Raw genomic sequence first — 14,712 nt, 5'->3', positions numbered from 1 at the left:
ATGAACGACAACTTGCAGATAAGTGCGAAAACACGCATAGGTTAGCTATAAAACAATATGGTATTTGGCCAAAATCTTGACAAGTGAACCTCTGGATGAACTTGAGGGGAATTGAAAACACGAACAGATACCCGACGCTAGGGGGCGATATTGTGTAAGGATTAAATAGGGGAAGCTGTGATAACGTGATAACCTGTGATAACCTACCGTATCTCTTTCTCGGCCATAGCAACAAAGGGGAATGACCGAAGAATTTGTCTGTATTTGTTGATAGAACTGATCCCGAGAGTGGAGTGAGGTGGGTATCAGACACCACTGTGGTGGGCCTACTGTACTTCAATGAAACACTGATGAAGGAAGGTGCCTGCTTGACAATCCCAATGAAATGCTGCTCTGCTGGTGAAATGATTCGCCCACAGAGGTTGCTGTGTTGGGGATTTTTTGTTTTTTGATGGTAAATAGGCTTTTTGTTGTTGATTGTCTGCTTTGGAAAATCCCTTATCTATAGCACCAGGAATTTAGCATCTCTCCTCTGTATTTCTGAAATCTCTACCTCTCTTTCCCCTCTCTCTCTCTCTCTCTCTCTCTCTCTCTCTCTCTCTCTCTTCTATCTATTTTTTAGTCTGTCTCCCCGCGCCCATATCTTTCTGTCATACACATACATAATCACTCACTCACTCACACACACACACACACACACACACACACACACACACACACACACACACACACACACACACAGAGACCCCTTATTCTGACTGGCCAGCTCAGTGGAGCATGATGAGTGTGACTGGAGTGTATAGTGCATGTGTGTGTGTGTGTGTGTACGGTGGGTAAACACTAGGGCATGTGCCCTACATAAAAACAACTGGAGCATGGAGGAGCAGACAGCTCGACCACACTCATGCTCTACTCACTCACCATAGGCAAAACACACACACACACACACACACACAGTACGCACATACACACACACACACACACACACACACACACACACACACACACGTACATACATGCATACTCACTCTCTCTCTCTCACTCACTCACACACACACACACACACACACACACACACACACACACACAAAATACACAGTAACTGTACTGCACAGTAACATGGAAAATTCACACATACACACACATGCATGCGTACTCACACACAGTCCAACATATTATTCAGTGCCCCCTCCCATAGACACACACACACACACACACACACACAGAATACACAAAACACACAATATAAACACACAGTGACACAGAAAATAAACACACACACACACACACACACACACACACACACACACACACACAAACTTACACAGACCTACCAAATATATCATACAGCCAAGTGTTACACATCCTAAACTGCCTCAGATGTACTGTATATTCAAAAGCCCCTCAGTGTCCTCAAAGGCCTTTTGGAAACGTGTTTGCTAGGAGAGGCACATGCCTCAGATCCAAACACACACACGTAAACAGACAAACAGACCAAATGCCCTCTCAGTAAATTGTGTCCAGCTTGACCAGATGTCCACTGCTCTGCAGATGAGTTTAGTTGTTTCCATAAAGGCACACTCTGAGCTGATTCTGCTTTTAGGATGATGGCCTTTTCTTTGCCTGACCGTCTCATTCTGTTCATCTCGTACCGGTGACCAGGGGGAGAGCCAGAGAGAGACCCACTTGCCTGAGTGTACGTGACGGTTACAGTACATCAGTATGTAAAGGTACACAATTTGCCTTCCTCACCTGTTTACCACCAAAACAACATCCTAGAACAAACAACCTAGTGCCACACTGATAATATGGAAGAATAAGAGATGGAGAATGGCATCTCTGGTGTAGTCTAGCGATGAGACTGATATTGCACTGACACACACACACACACACATGCCACACTGATGATACGGAAGAATGAGCGCCCGGTGAGTCTGATATTGCACTTTGTGGTGTTTTGTGTTGTAGGAACATGATCCCGTTTGTTGATTTGAGATGCACTTGGTACCTCCTTGTTTTAACAATCTACATTGTCCAATCTGGTTTTGATATGAAGGACCTTTTTGTCTTCAAATCTGGCCTTTACTTCAGGTGATGGGAGGGACAGTCACCCCAACCCACACACACACGCACATTCATTCATCACTGTAATAGCAATCCAGTCTGTCTGTACAATACCAAGTACACTAATCCTCAGCCAAATAAGGTAAGGTATTGTGTGGATTGTTAGCTAAAAGCATAGAGGTAATAGAGACAATGACTGTGTGTGTGTGTGGTGTTTGTTATAGAGGCGGTGTAAGAGATAGAAAGGTCCATTGGGCACTAAACTACCACACAGACAAACAGTGAAACTCTCAGTATGAAAATGCACTCTCACACACACACACACTTGTTCACAAGCACGCACACACACACACACACACACACACACAGGATTTGTGATGTCTGGCCTTGTTGGGGTTGCATTAGAGTGATGAAAGGCTGGTGTTCTGGGCTGAGGTCCTAGATCACAGCACATGAGAGCGCGGCACATCACGTCACGTCACAGCGTGGCACCGTCACACAGCCAGCATCCCCATCTCACAGCTCCCAATTCAATTATGTTCGTTTTCAAGCCGAATATTTTTAGATGAAATGAATTACACAGGGGAATAACACACACACACACACACACACACACACACACACACACACACACACACACACACACACACACACACACACACACACACACACACACACACACAATGCCCATGCCCGCTTTTTCTCTTTCTGTCTCACTCTTTCTCTCTCTCTCTCTCCCTCCTTCTGTATCTCCCATTCACATTCTAGCTTCAGTTGCAATCCAGCTGGGCATGTCAAACTTGGCCATCCTTGTTATCGGGTTGAACATAATGTTTAGAGGCAATGTCTAGAGGAATGTCAAAACTGTTCACTTTGCTCCACCGTTACAATGCCACTGCTCTCTCTTTCTTTCTCTCTCTCTCTCTCTCTCTCTCTCTCTCTCTCTCTCTCTGTCTCTCTTTCTTTCTCTCTCTCTTCCACTACAGATGGACCCAGAGGTGTATGGCTCTGATAGAACCCAAAGACGTACTGTATACTAGAATGTACTTTTTCATTAGGACCTGAATGTGTCTCCGTAGCGATAACAAAACTTCCGGCTGACAAATATTTCACAGGCCTTTGGAACATATCAGCACTGTAATGTGATTGTTATGTGTTACTCCAGGCTGTTACCAGATATGACACACTCACACCACAGCATTCCTTCCCTAGTCCCTGGATGTTTCTGTTATTGCCATGTTATTGTTGTTGTTTTCCACTAATGCATACAGCATGTAGATTATATCTGTTGTTTATATTGGATTATAGAGGCTTGTTTTTTCTCCCCAAGAGATGAAATAATAGAAACAGATGGTGTGATGCCTCTGTCTCTGTTCTTCCAGTATGGCACACACACACACACACACACACACACACACACACACACACACACCAAAACATACACAGTCTCTCTCTCTCTCTCTCTCTCTCTCTCTCTCACACACACACACACACACACACACTCAGTCTCTCTCTATCTCTCTCTCTCTCACACACACACACACACACACACACACACACACACACACACACACACACACACGCTGTTCCAGTAATCTGTCTGGCTGTCTGAGCTGATTATCTTTCCCTATACGTGTCATTAATAAATTCACATTCAGTTCTTTCCCTGGTATGCGATCTGGACATGTGCCCTGGCCACGAGCCAATCACATCCAAGACAGCCGCCAGCAACCAATCACACGGCAGATTCCTGAGCCCACTTATAGGAAGCATAACACATTTGAAGGATCTGGACCATTCAGAGCCTTAACCATGCAATTAGAGCTTCCCAACTGAGCATCGCCACCAAAGAGCTCTCACACCATACCTATATGCTCCATTTCAGTCACAGATGTCTCTCATATGGTGGGGGATGAGTGTGTGTGTGTGTGTGTGTGTGTGTGTGTGCCTGAAGAGGGGGTCATTTGAGTGAGATATTGTCTAGATGCTACTGAGGAGCCATCTGGACCATTCATCGGAGCCACAGTCACGTCTCTAAGTCCAAGAGGCCCATTTACTGTCCCCACAATGGCGCTTCAATCAGGCCATTCATCCTGCGCTGCCGGCTGAAAACGCGACTCTGTGAAGATGATCCAGTTCTTTGAGGTCCTTGCAGGTGATGCTGGCCAGAACACTGCAGTGCTCGTGGAGCCAGATGCACAAGTCACACCATGATGAGGAGAGAGGACCTGGAGGAAAGTCCGGTCATCTTCACTCCACCTATTTTTAGACCATACAGAGAGAGAATGAGACACACAAAACACACACACACACACACACACACACACACACACACACACACACACACACACACACAAACAAACACACACACACACACACACACAAACACTCACAAAGAAAGAAAGAGAGAGGTGCATACTGTACATTGAAAGAGAGAGATACATAGACATGTAGATAGACTGAGAGAGAGAGAGAGAGAGCATTATAGCAATCTGATGTTCAAAACACACACACACACACACATTCTCAGCAATTCACCATCAGATAGAGCTTTTAAGGCATTGGCTATGAACTCTTTGGCTATGAACTCCTTCAGTTCTGGAGTCAAGCTCAGCATTAGACCTCATTAGTGAGGACGTCCTCTGGAGTCAATTTGCATGGAGGTCGGCACAAGCTAATTGATGCTTTGATGAGCAAAGCTAATTGTAAACTGGACGCATCAGACGCAAGAGCTCCATCTTTGTACCCACCATGCAATTTAACATCCTTGCAATATCCATAATTTATTGCTAAGAAAGCTTAACTTCCAGAGATAGATTGAGATTATGTTAGAAAAATCAGATCCATTTTCCTTCCTAATGCTGTATTTTCCCCCTGTTCCCTGTACCTCGTTAAATTCTTCACGCAAATCAAGCACAGAATTCCCTTTAGTGATTATAAAACCCCAGCACATTTTGGATAACGGTGTTATGGCACATTTTATCAGTGTTTCTAGTATTCTGTTTTCTCTGTTTCTCTTTTCCACTATTTCGACGGAGCCTAAAGCAGCTATAAATCTCAGATCCATTCATAGACTTTTCCCACCGTTCCTGTTCCCATTTGTGGACCAACATTGGAATCGTTCGGAGCATTTCGACCAAACAAAAGCCGGTTCGGAACGTGGCAACTTGGTTCGGAACTTGAACCAGAGAATAGTTGTTTTTTCCTTGTTTCCTTGTTTTCATGTTGTATTGTTTTCAGGACATATTGTGTAACAAATAACAAAAGCAATGTGTTGGAAACATAACAAACTGTGTTGTCCCCATCTGGACACAGAGATGTGTTGTTTTCAACACATTCATTTTGAGAGTGTAGATAGCAAGAACGGGTTCGCTGTCGGTGGAAAAACGCCCACTGATAGGTTACTGTTTTAATTGGCTCGACCAAATCCAATTAACTGGATGTTGACTTTGAACCTGCCATGGCAGCCTCATGGCACTGAAGAGCAGTGGATCGCCCTCATGCTGCGCACTGAGACACAGTTAGCATTAATATCAGATACACTCACACTAAGCACACTCACACTAAGCACACACACTTGTGCTATTATAGCTGCATTGTTTTGAACTAACCCTACCAGTCAGCAAGAATGTGGGCATGCTTCGGGAGTGCACTAAGTCTGTTGATGATAAAATATGTATTAGTTGCATACAACATCAGGCTGCATAAAATGACGGGTTTTTTTTCTTAAATAAATGGGAGTATAATGGGGATTGTTGACAGCTGTCAATCTGCCCCTGCAATGTAGGAGATTTATAGCACCCACATACTTGATGGTAATTTCGATAGCATATTCTTTCACAGTCCAGCGTAGCAAAACATTCTGTTTACTAGCTTCCTCTCCTCCATTTTACTTGGAGTTCTGAGCCCACGTTACCCCATATGTTCATGTCATAGACATCCCAGGACCATGGCCAGCTACCAAACCTATAACACGCTTGTTATTAACACTGTAAATCATACTTTCCTGTGGGTGAACTAGTGAAAAGATAATCATCGTTAGGACAACTGAGCACTAGTGTCACACTCACAGACAGAGTAGCACTAGCGCTATGCGCTACATCTGACGCCGTGAGTTGGTGCGCAGTGAGCAGTCACCCAGTAACCGTGGTGACGAACGGCGGCTTCGGGCTGTTTGAGTGACCTTCAGCTGAAGTCTGACTGTAGACCACCCACACTCTGACCAGTCACGCAGGGCACTGACTGACTTAAAATTCAAACTCGTCTTTTTATGCAAATTCTGCCCATTAAAATAGTACATCCTGAGGTTGGAATTCAGATCAAATGTTTTAAGTCGAGTAAGATAACAATTCACTAGAAGGGATTGGACTCAGCCCTGATTTGCATATGGTATAATGCAGCTGCTTTTTTTGCATCAAAATGCATTTGTTGAGATTTCATTACATATTTTCTTTTAAGTTGCCATGAAGGCCTCCTCCTTAACAGAAAGCGTCATTTTTCATTTGGTATTAAACTATGAGAATGAGTTGTATGGAAACCCATGTTACTCATGGAAGTCAGAAAGTCAGAAGTCAGTTGATGTCCCTTCTGGTGACTATAACAACAATAAAATCAGTAACACCCCACATGCAGGGCTGTAGTGGAGGCTAAACACAAGTAAACAGAAATAGTGTTCACACTGTTTCTACTCTCATCAATACTCTAGGAGCCCTTTAAACACCACTAGCACTGCTATAAACATGGCACAATACCCTCCACCATTATCAAACATGTTCTGAACCCCTTCTAAAATCTGATACAGCACGGCGCAATCCACCTTACCGTGATCACAGAATTCATAGTTTACCCACTTTTATTTCACCATTATATACCCCTGCACACATGCAGTGCTGCAGACAGGCAGCACAGCAGCAGCAGCAGCAGTGGGAGAGGGAGTAGTAGCTGTAGTAGTTATTGTAGTAGGAGGAGAAGCTGTAGTAGTTATTGTAGTAGGAGGAGAAGCTGTAGTAGTAGTAGCAGCAGCAGCAGAAGGGAAATCTCTAAAGGCAGCACACAATCTGTGTTTACTGGAGTGAAAGCAAATAAGAAACTCACACAGAGACACACAGGTACACACACACACACACACACACACACACACATACACACACACACGTACGCACACACACACACACACACACATCACGTGACTGAGGCGTGTAAGCCTGGGCTTCCTCCTTCCCTTGTGTTCTTGAAGAGCACTTAGGCCCCTCAGTTCCACACAGCAGAAGTAGGTTGATGACAGCAGCTGACAGCGGCAGCCACCAATCAGACCGCAGCATTCAGTTGGGCCGGGAACTGTGATTGGTTAATACGTGGGACAACCCACCCCTTTGCCCAAGTGAGGAAGTAGCGGTGTGTTATGGAGTAGTGCTTCAGCTGGAAATATGTCAGTGTGCAGGCCCTCTTACAACAGACCTGTTTATTAATTCATCTCCATTCACTCACACAGAAGACTTAGTGTGTGTAGTATTTACTGGGGGTAGGGTGTGTGTGTGTGTGTGTGTGTGTGTGTGTGTGTGTGAGAGAGAGAGAGAGAGAGTGTGTCAGGGTGGGGGAGCATGGGAATGTTCACATCAAATTCTGACCTACCTATATTGTACCTATATACTCCCTATATTCTACCTATATTACAAATATATGAGTAATTGAATGCTATCATCAATCACACAGAGAGAGAGAGAGAGAGAGAGAGAGAGATAGATAGATAGATAGATAGATAGATAGATAGATAGATACTTTATTGATCCCCAAAGGGAAAGTCGAGAGAGAGAAGAAGAAGAAGAAGAAAAAATGCACACATTTTCTGTCGCTTACTAATAGTAGTGTACTGTTTTGCGATTGTGGAAGCATTAGCTGTGCTGGGATGACTTTGCCATCCCAGGGTGCATTGCATGTGAGTGTACTCTCCGTGAGCTCTCCGTGAGCCCAGAGGAGAGCGTGATGGAGAGGACAGCCGGGCCACATCAGGTCTCCCCTGAGAGGCAATCCGACACAGTCGTCCCCTATCAGCCTCTCTATCTATAGCCCTCTCTGGACTACTCTCTGTCTCTCTCTCTCTCTCTCTCTGGACTACTCTCTGTCTCTCTCTCTCTCTCTCTGGACTACTCTCTGTCTCTCTCCCTCTGGACTACTCTCTCCATCTCTCTCTCTGGACTACTCTCTGTCTCTCTCGGGACTACTCTCTCTCTCACTCTCCCTATATCTCTCTTTTGCTGGGTTAATGTATCTGTCAATCTTTCACTCCCTATCTGTTGGTCTGAGGGGTTAATGTATCATTCTCTGTCCCTCTCCTCCTCCCTCTTCTCATTCTTCAGTCCCTGGGTTAATAAATCTCTCTCCTTATCTGTCAGTCTGTGGGCTAATGTATGGTTCTCTCTCTATCACTCTCTCTCTCGCTCTCTCTCTCTCTCTCTCTCTCCCTCCCAGTGTCTCCAGTATCTGATGATCTCTGGTGTAATGTACCATTCATTCTCTGTCTTTCCATCTAGCATGTTCTAGTCTTGACAATGCATGACTGTTTCATTCATTCCTCCTGCTCCCTTATGCATGTAATCACTCCATCCTCGCAAACATAAAGTATCTCTTCCTTTGTCTGCCAGGCCATTTTGGTCCAGATCTGGCGCAGATCCTTCTCGACGTCGGCTGTCTGTCGCCCTGTCTGTCGCCCTGTCAGTCGCCCTGTCAGTGCTGTGTCCAGGTGTGAGTTAGAACAGTATTAATTCACACTTTATACCCTATCACACATAGCCTCAGTTATCTCTGTCATCAGACGGTTGCCAGACGGGCCCTGCTCCTGCTCACATACGGCTCACGTCTGGCTGGGATCTGCCCCAGTGTCAGCTGTTGTCTCCCTGCCTGCTGAACTGTGACAGTGTATGAATGAGAGCTAATTCAGGCATCATATCCTCTTGCACATCCCATTAGCTGTCTACCAGGCGGATTCTGAGTTTGGCCCAGATCTGGTTCATCTGTGGCACAGATGCTATCCAGTGTGAGCTGCTGCCCTACCCGCTTTCACAATGTCTGTGTGTGTGTGTGTGTGAGAGAGAGACTATTGTTTTCTTGATATTGATCCCCAGTAATTGCCTTGTCTTAAGGGTAATCACCTGCTGACACTAAACCCTGTACAAAAAAAAAACTGTTTAAATTAATTTCTCAAATCAATTTTGCATTTATATACAACCAATCATTCATGTCGATATCTGGGGTCACTTTGAGAAAAAAGACAAATATCAAGATGGATGGTCATTACTTTACCCTTAACTTGAGGCTTATACAATGTATGTCAAATTCACCCTCTGCTTCCTGTCACACATCCCCTCAGTAATTAACCAGGCATCTGCCGAATTTGGCCCATGACTGACCCAGATGCGGCCCGCTGTCGTCTGTGGTCCGGCCTGAGCTGTGCAGGCGTATATGACAGTCTGAGAGCATCATTAATCCACTCGTTAGGAGAGAGTGTGGTTCTGTGTGGTGCTGCATCACAATGACACGCGGTCGTCACGGTCACAGCGGGGCCGTTTGATGGACGGCTCCTGCTGCTGCTGTGGCTGCTGGGGTGGGGTGGGAGTGACAGGCTGACAGATTGAGCTAATAAGAGAGATACGGGATGGAGCTGATATGAACATGGCCGCCTTCAGTTTATATATTATATATACACATGCGCGCACACACAGCAAAAGAGAAACATTCATATATTCCATATTTTATCTTTCCCCACTGGCTCTCTCTCTCTCTCTCTCTCTCTCTCTCTCACACACACACACACTCTCTCTCTCTCTCACTCTCACTCACTCACACACACACACACACACACACACACACACACACACACATGGTGATGCAGAAGGGGACTAAGGGGGTGTGAGCAGAGAGGCATTAAGAGACATGGGAAATGAAGATGAAAGGGAGGAGATGTGGAACTGAAGAATTACAGAGAGATGCCAAAATATGTGATGGAGAGAAACACAGACGAACATAGAGGAAACCAGTCACAGAGAGGGGGATGAAATCTAAACAGAAAGGGGAAAAAACGAACGAGGCAGAAATGAGACAGGAGGAGAGAGGAAAAAGGGGGAAGAAAGAGGAGTGCATCAATATTGAAAGACATCAAAGGAAACTGCATTGGGGGGAGGGGATTGTATGTTGATATGGGTGATTTTTGAGACCACCTCTCCTGTCACTTCCATGCAGACATTTTGTGTGCTGTTTGCTTTTCAGTTCTCCGTTACCCCTTTGATATATTACCATATCTTAGCATTGTGCAAAGATCAAAGTCAAATGTGTTTGGAAGCCCTGTATATAAAATGGCAGAGACGGGGGAACCCCATAAACGCTATGTTTGCAATATTGCTTCGTGTAGCATGTACAGACGTGTATAATTGTGCTTTTTATGAATGGTCGAGGGCGCACAGCTTTCCTGTGTTATGTTCGCGGTTGTGTATTTTTCTCACATGTCGCAGAACCATCCTTTCAGTCGTTAGTTAGAGGCTGCCGATGATACGCGATTGACAAGATAGTTTGCAGCGCATCAACTCGTCGGGTCCGATTAGATGCGCGCTACACAGCTGTGTTCCATACTGTTCTAACCGGTACCGCTCGGTCACACCGCGCTGTATGGCGCGCGCGCACCCGGAGGCTGAGCAGTCGGGCACGTCTCCGTCATTAACCATTCTCCTCACATTCACCTTGCAGTCACAATTATTCAGTTTGCGTGCACGCCGCACCAAGGAACTGGGTCAGGGAATTTAAAGCTGCAGTGCTGCGATTCCCCCCCCCCCCCCCCCCCTGACCAGCATTCCCGGCGCCCGCAGCGAGATAGCGCTATTTAAACCCACAACATTTTGCCGGAGTCTATAGAGCAGAATATCTCAAGACATAACAATGGAACAATAACCTCAAGCATTCTCATTGCGTCTCAGGATGAGACATTTTCATAGGCCTTGTGTATTCTGTGACCCACTGAAGAGATTATTTAATCATTCCTACACAGCTATAAATCTAATATGAGGGAATCAGTCCTGCAGGGGAGATGTGATGGCTCTTGCTGTCCTGCGGTTCTCAGTGTTGTGTAAGGTTCATTTTGATGAGAGAGTCCCCTCTCTCTCTCCACCAGCCAGCTGTGAAGACAGAGCATGAATTCAAGCATGGCAACAGCACAGATGACATCATACTGCATTAAGAAGATGGTGCCATTCGCATGCAAGCACAGGGAGAGAGAGAGAGAGAGAGAGAGAGAGAGAGAGAGAGAGGAGAAAGTGAACGAGAGACTTGTTATAATTGACCTTTTTATTATGAGCAAATCAACACAAAAGACCACACATACAGTAACATTTGAAATCAGAACTCTCGGAAATGTACAGAATAAAAACCCTAACATTGTGTGTCATCGTTATCATTTTAAATACTGATAAGGTATAAAAACAAATATATATTTTTTTGCTCTTTTAAATAAATGGGCCAAACTATCCTCTTGTTTACATCATGCCTTTGTAAAACATGCAAAAGTAAAGCTGAACTGACTAAACCCTCAAAGAACACATTCCCGTTTCCCCTTCAGAATAATAAAAAAAAAAGCTATAAAGAAAAAAACAACCAAAACAAAACAAACACCAGCTTATCTTCTGGTTGGCCTAAAGAGGCCGAACACACCGAGACACACACAACTCCATCAGAACAAACAGGTGCTACAGCGCATACAGTTTTCCAGCTGAACCACGAAGCAAGGTAACAGTCTTATCCAGGTAACTTCAGAAGTGAACGCTGGTGTCTAAAGAACGCGTCATCTTAAAAGCATCAATGCTCGATCCAGGGATTTCTTTTGGACAGATCAGTGGTTTCTCCTGAAGGCCTCTGGAGGATAAACCAGTAGACGTGCTTCATAGTACAGCCCATGGAGGGCAAATCCAGATCAGACCTGAGTCAGCTAGAAACACTGACACACACCTATGCCACCGTCCAGCAACACAAAACGCTTGGTTAAGCTGACTTAGTGACTTAGCAGCAGAAAGTCCTCCATTTTGTGTCCGTGAGTAACCCAGTTGCTACGAGACCTAATGGAGTGAATGTGGGCATCCAATAGCCTATTTCTGAAATTCAGTCAGGAAACAAATGAGTCTTTTCCACAAGATATTTTACCCTGGGACCCTATGCATGGGAGTTGTGTGTGCTATCACCACAAGACCTTAAGCCATGCCTACCAGATCTTGGGACTAGAAAATCCACTTGGGCCTTTTGTCAGTTACGTCTATGTCTGTGGCCCTTATTCCTCTTTCTGGGTTCTCACTACTTTGCCATGCTAGTGGAAAGGCTAGCCTACAACACAGCAATCAGCATTGCCACTGCTATAAGGCTATCAGTCTTGTTGCTAATTTTAGCAGTCCGTCCCAATATGTTTGAGTGTTGGGGTCAGTAGACTGCTCCACTTGGTATGTGCCTCGTCAATGTCAACTCTGCTGTCCAGGTACTCGTTTGACTTGACAACTCAAATTGGGTGTCTGGACATTCAGGTGCCTTGACCAGGATTCTAACTATGATCTCTACAGCCCTCTCGAGCTACAGTGTTAACCACTTGACCACCTGACCGCTTGTCAGCTGAGTGACCACCATGATGAATAAGATAGTGTATTCACCACCAACATGGTAGTAACTCCAGAGATAGAGAGACCACCATGAAGACTAAGAGACACAGAGACTTTGTTCTAATTCGCATACTTCTGAATGAAGTGCACTATGTGTGTGATTTTCAACAGGGTTGGATAGTCTCAAATCAAACACTAACTCCATGTTCTTAACAGAAATTCTGATGGTAACATTTAAATATAACATGGTGTTCAAATGCAGTTTGCACTTGTGGACTCATATTAGGTATTGCACATACAGAAGTATGCAAATTGGAACACAATGAGTCTCTGTTGCAGGCTAATGCTATGTAGGCTATGCTATATAGGCTAATGTTAGCGATGGTGGTAACTTAGCAATGCTTTTGGGTAACCGGCCTCAGATTGGTTGTAGGCTTGGTAACCAGAGGACGCTCAAGGCACAGAGGCACTGACTGACCAGTGGCTCACAAGATGGCTGCCAATCGACACTCTAATCTCACAATAAACATTATCCACCTAACCCTAAAAAAAGACTAAAAACAACAACTTAAAAAAAGTCCTAAAACAGCACCATTTTTAAGAAAAATCCTGGTTTCCTTAAATTGATTGCATTGCATCTTGTCTATCACAAATTCGCCAAAAGACTGAACTGTGATGATTTGATGACCATGATGTTAATATGGTGTAGCATTCACCTCTTTTACCTAAATAGATAATAGCAAGCCTATACATCCTGTGAAATCTTCGCGTATACCGTTGATACTCAGGGAAAATAAAGCTGTCGTTGTGTCTTCTTTGGCAGCTTCCTGATTGCTCTAAAAAGTAGAGGTGAAATTTAATAGCTGAAGGAAGTAGCTTTCCCTCGATCACTCACTCAGGCAAAAACAGTCTTGATTAACACAACGCCTTAGAAATGACAGCCGCCATCAGGCAAGGACATTTTGAAAGGCTACACTATGCGTCTCGTTAGCTACGGGACATTCGTTACGACCAGGTGTACAAGGACCTCAGACTTATTAAACTCAGACTTACTTAAACTTCATTGTGTCATTAAGGTGAGAGATAAAACAGGAAGTAGAACATATCGATATTATATGAACTCCTGATAGTAGCTTAAGTGGAAAGGGCCTGGTTTGTAGGCTATATGTCAGATCCATGTCCAACCTAAGCCACATCTGTTCCCACACTGGCTCCTATCTGAGAAACCTTGTGCTTGTAATCATTCGATGAGGACAGGAAAACCAGTGGAGTTGCCATAACATATGATATGTTTCCCTTTATGTCCACAGGCAGGAGCCTTGGTTGGTTTAGCAACATGGATGCAATATGAGACACGCTAACGATGCTACTGAGCTCCTTGCTGAAGGCTGCTAATCATTCAGGAACTGAGTAGTACCCTCCACCAAAGGCCTCAGGACTACAGTTCCCATCATGCCTTGCTAAATGAAAGAGCCAGTCCCGCACACTAGTTCTCCAGGGAGTGTGGCTGATGTCCACCATCTCTACAATGTGAGCTGGGTTGAATGTGGATCAGATACTAGCAAAACTAGGCAGTCTTTAATCCTGAGAGGAATATATAGGTGTGAGCGTACCAGAGCGGGGTAATGGCTATTCGCATGAATTGATTGGCTTTTCATTTGTCCATCACCTACTTGTGAAAGCCCTGATTGGTGGATAAAGGGAGGGAGGGGTGTGTGTAAAGGAAACGATCTTCTGTTTGCACAACTCAGCCCCAGCTCAGAGATGTAACACCCCCATGACCCTGTGAGAAACAAAGTGAGCGTCCTCTTCATCTGGTCGATGAAAGAGTGAAAAGAGAGACCAAAGAAAGAGTGTGAAAGAGTGAAGCCACATGCCTGCACCACCAGAGACAGTGATTGGGTAGTGTACTACCAGTGGCCTAAAGATTGAACAATTGCAGTACAAAAAATGATTAGATAAAAAAAAAATCAAATGAATGAAAAAAAAAAAATCTATAACATTTACAGTTAAGAGATCACAGCCA

This window comes from Sardina pilchardus, chromosome 12 (genome assembly GCF_963854185.1).
Source record: "Sardina pilchardus chromosome 12, fSarPil1.1, whole genome shotgun sequence".
NCBI lineage: Eukaryota > Metazoa > Chordata > Actinopteri > Clupeiformes > Clupeidae > Sardina > Sardina pilchardus.
This window is presented reverse-complemented; position numbering follows the sequence as displayed.